At 41.1% G+C, this 4,457-nt stretch overlaps 1 protein-coding gene across 1 annotated transcript in view; it reads left to right on the top strand.

Annotated features, from left to right (window-relative positions):
- The window catches only part of LOC118743611 (kinesin heavy chain-like), a gene marked incomplete at both ends in the record, with an annotated part of 69,612 nt that overhangs the window by 64,422 nt on the left and 733 nt on the right, over positions 1–4,457 (top strand). The window lies entirely within an intron of this gene.

Raw genomic sequence — 4,457 nt, 5'->3', positions numbered from 1 at the left:
GATCATTTGGCTTATTGCTGTACATTTTACAAGTGACATTTTTTTTTGTGTGTTCTTATCCGTAACTCACCTCTCGGTATCAGCGCAATGCCGCGGCGCTACTCTGTGTTACCCACGACTACTACAGAAATTAACAATATTGAGTAATGCATGCAAAGAGCAGTTCAGAGGAGTTGAATTCGGATTGTCACCTCTTCATGCATATATAAGATTTTTTGAATATTTCTTGCACTTGTCATACAAACTATATGTACAAGTCTTTCAAATTAGATCCCTCGAAGGAAGTGCCCAGTGGTTAGAAAGGAAAAAGTAATCGAACGTAATTTTGATTAAAAATTGTATTGATAGTCGGCAAGCCAAAAAGTGGTGGGTGTGGAACATCGAATATATGGAAACGCTGCCAGGGAATTTTTTGTGCGCTGAAGAAACAGGCCTAGATAGGAGGTGGAAAGATATGCTATATTATTGCAAGCTCTCTGTTCAGGATATAATATTAATGTTGAAAAATTTTTAAAATTCGAACTCAAGTATATAAGGTATCAAGTATATTTATATAGCAATTGCTAGCCGCGCAGTAAACATGTCTTCCAAGATTGCCAACAGAAGCTCAACAAATGCTTTAAGTACAAAACGTCTGATACCATCCGGACCGGGCGATTTGAAGTTGCCAAAGGATCCAAAAGCATATATAATGGCTTATTCACTCGCCACAGTTCTAGCAACAACGAGTTGTATCTGGAAACAGTGCTTCTCCCATGTAACCATTACCTAATTCCCAGATAAGTGAGAACAGAGTTGGCCTCAAGCCCCGACGCGAAGCTAGCCAGTGGTTTTACCAACCTTTCCATGTAATCCAAGGCTTCAATGCCACTGCAGTACTCTTTGAAGGAAACTCTTGTCCTGTCTTTGAGTGCAGCGGCAGCGTTCCCAGTCCATCCAACTGTTTGTTTTGTGAGCCCAGTTAAGAAGTTTTCTCGAATCACACCTCAGCTTATGAAGCTCTTTGTTCCAACAGTGAACTATAGTACGGTTAATAGGTGGACGAGACGGACAAGTCTTATCCAACTGGCACGTAGCGCACCCATTAAATTAACAGCCGCCTCACCAGTAGCCTGAGTGGAACATATCCTTGGTTGCGCAGCAGTCGAGCACTCATCCATAAAACATAGCAATCTGCTCTTTTAAAATTTCGCATAGGCGCAGAACAGATAGCATCCTGGCCAAGATGAAATTAAATATACCTGTGTTCCGTAAACAAATTTTCGCCGAGAATTCTTCAGCTTGGAATTAACCAACCCAAGAGTTAGAAAGATGAACTCGAAAAGCCGATCTCCTTTTGCGTTGCATTTGCTGCTGTCCCAGATTTCATTTTGGGCAGTAGCATAGAAGCAAAGGACCGATCTAAAGTTTCGGTGCTGGCAGTGCTCCAAAAGATCCGCCACCTTTCCGGGAAGTGTCAGCAATACTATTCTGTTTCCACCCATTTTTATCTGATCGATATTTCATCGCATCGCATGTCAGAGCTCTGGTCCATTTCATAACCAGAGTAACACTTCCCTGCCTTCTCAGTTGCTACCCTTTTTGTGAGATGAGAACGCCAGTTTTTGGTTTCAATCCCCAAGAAAAGCGTGTCCGTCGATTTAAGATCTTGATCTGGAAAGCTGTCAGGTGCTTTGCTGAGAGGAGTAGTCCCTTCACTACAAACAGTGAAGCTTGTTCCCCTTGCACGTGTGATTCGCTACGCCGCAGCCTTGAGCCAATCTCAGTTCGCTTGAGAGAGGCATTTAACTACAATCGTTCCATCCCTCTCTTCATATCCTCTGGCATGCGCCACAATTCCGGAGGCAATGACGCTTCGGATCAGATGGCCGTTGCAGTGTTATACTATTTCTTCAGCGGTCATCTGCCGAATTGCAAACGCCCTCCCTATTAAGGCAGTGAGCGGAGGGATACTGTAGCTCCAGATATCGGTCTTGCTGATGCCACCTCCGTCTACCGCTGCCTTGGAAAAGTTTACACAAGAGCGGAATTGGACATTTCCATAAGCGACCGCCATTCTATGACCCCCGAAAGCGGAAGTACTCTTGATAGCCCTCCCTTCGCCGAGGAGGCATTGCGGCTGACACTTTCCGACACCGGTGGAGCGTTAACAGCAAGCTGCTTCCCGACGCATAACCTTTGGAAGCAATTGGTCGCGTCCTACACTGAAGAACAGTGGATTGGTTGACACAAGAGTCTTTAAAGATGGTTGTGGCCTACAGTATCCATGCCCCTGCCGCAAGTTCTGATGCATTACCACAATTGTGTGCAACACAATTTTTTCGTTGTACTATCACCATGATTACAGTTTTGTCCCAAACCGTCAGGTTTGGTTGGTATTTCATTGGATATTTTTCCCCTCATCCACCTACTTCTCGAGGCGGGGCACTCCGATTCGGGACACTCCCACCAAAAGGATTTTAAGTCACTTCAACGACAGGCATGCCTTACTGTGGTTATGTTCGCACCCCTATGTGCAGAGCTTAATATATGATTTAAAAACCAAAAAAACCATACCTTCAATAAAGCGAAAATATGGACTTTGCCATCTTCAACTGCCACTTCCTTAGTTACAACTAAATATTCTCATTTCCAAATGATGATTTCCCATTTTCATTTCACGCTTTCTCATTTACAATTAACTATTTTCAACGTTAACGTTAGTTAGTGTTTAGACGCGACTGCTAACACCAGGCGCCTAAATGCTTGCTATGTACTGCTGCATGTGCAAAAGTTTCCTTCATTAAATTAATGAAATTTATGTACATGCACTTCTCAACTGCCATGTAATAAAACTGTCTTAAGTTATAATTTGATGGCAGTTCAAAGTATGCTCTGCCTAGTCGGATGCATCCTCCGGACACTGCTTCCGGAGCATTCTGCGGACTCTGCATGGCTTACAACCATGCGGAGGTGGTAATAGTTGATTACCATTGGCCACAGTGCCTACCCACTACTTTTTGGTCCAATAAACATTTTTTTTATATACATACATGCAAACATACTGGTCTCCCCTCTCACTGAGTTATTCAGTTAGAATAAAGGAAGGAAACGGAATAGGGTCGGTTGTTGTCATATATGATGAGCCGAAAGCTATTTCATACATACATTTTCGACATTAATAATTTTTCGTCGGGAACATCGTAGTTTCTCCGATTGCAGTGGCATACAATTAACACTTTCTTTGCTAACGAAGGACAGGCATATGTATAATATTTCAGTTCATAGTGTCCTGCTAGATGTGACTCGTTTAAGAAACTACGAAATATGAATAGAAGACTAAAATTGCATTTTTCACTTATTCCATTAAACTCTAGCAAACAATGAAGTGCAGCCAAAGTACAATGGTGTTTAAGAAATAGCTGTTGTTAAAAAAAGAAAAAAAAAACGGAATGAAATTTAGAAATTTATTCGCCAGGGTAGCCTGGCGTATAAAAGGCAGAGAGCAAAACAGAGGAGAAAAAAAAACATCAGCAAACAAAAGCTGCGGTCGACTAGTCAGAAATCAACCACTTAGAAGTAAAAAACAAAAACCAAATCGTGCAAAATATCAAACTGCAATAACTGGTCTGACTGATGGCGCTGATGTGGATTTATTTTTCATTTCAAGTAGTATGTTTTACTTCTAATTCTATGGGCCCATTTCACAGTGCGGCAGTTAACTACAGAGTTTTGTACTGAAAATCTCTAGTTAACGGCCTATTCTGGGTTAACTACGCACTGAGAAATTGGTCCTAAGGCACTGTGAAATTGGCCCTAAGATCTTCATTGATGTTATTGCTGGAATTACTGCGTGCTTGCTTTGTACTGCTATCGACACGTTTTGTTCGGAATGCAATATCCTGCATTTTACTTTCGTTGGTAATATTATTACAGCTGTGGTAGAGTCTGTTGTAGTTTGAGCTATTTGCCAAAAAAAAACGATGTGAAATTTTGCTTGCAGCATTTCTTCGCAGCTCTATCAATCAAAAACGGGATTCCAAGAAAAAAGATGTGTAAAGCATTATTCGAAAGTAATATTGAATTTTTGAAATAAATGCAGCTTATAACTGAAATAAAAAAGTTTACAGTATAAAATAAAAAGTACGAAATGTAGGGCGATTGCCATCGTAAAAGTGTTTGCTGCTGAATTTCAGTCTCCTCTCTGTATTTGCGGGTGATTGCTTCACTAATTATATAGGTTATTTGTCCATTATTTATGTTCTGTAGCGCGCATCTCGCTGATTTCAATCAAAAGCTAGTAATTGCATTCAATATATTGCTCTTTTAAATTCTGCGAATATCGCGAGCCATAATTAACTACGATGGCTGTGCCCCATGATTCAATAATATGCGCGTTCCTTGTCTCCCAGAAATAGTCAGAAAAAGTCTGAAGTAGTCAGATTTAGTCCAAAAAGCGTTCCTTAACTCGGAAATGA

This window comes from Rhagoletis pomonella, unplaced genomic scaffold, assembly GCF_013731165.1.
Source record: "Rhagoletis pomonella isolate Grant_MI unplaced genomic scaffold, Rhpom_1.0 Rhpom_scaffold_00007, whole genome shotgun sequence".
Lineage (NCBI taxonomy): Eukaryota > Metazoa > Arthropoda > Insecta > Diptera > Tephritidae > Rhagoletis > Rhagoletis pomonella.
The sequence above is the reverse complement of the archived record's forward strand: the minus strand, read 5'-3'. Positions and strand labels throughout refer to the sequence as shown.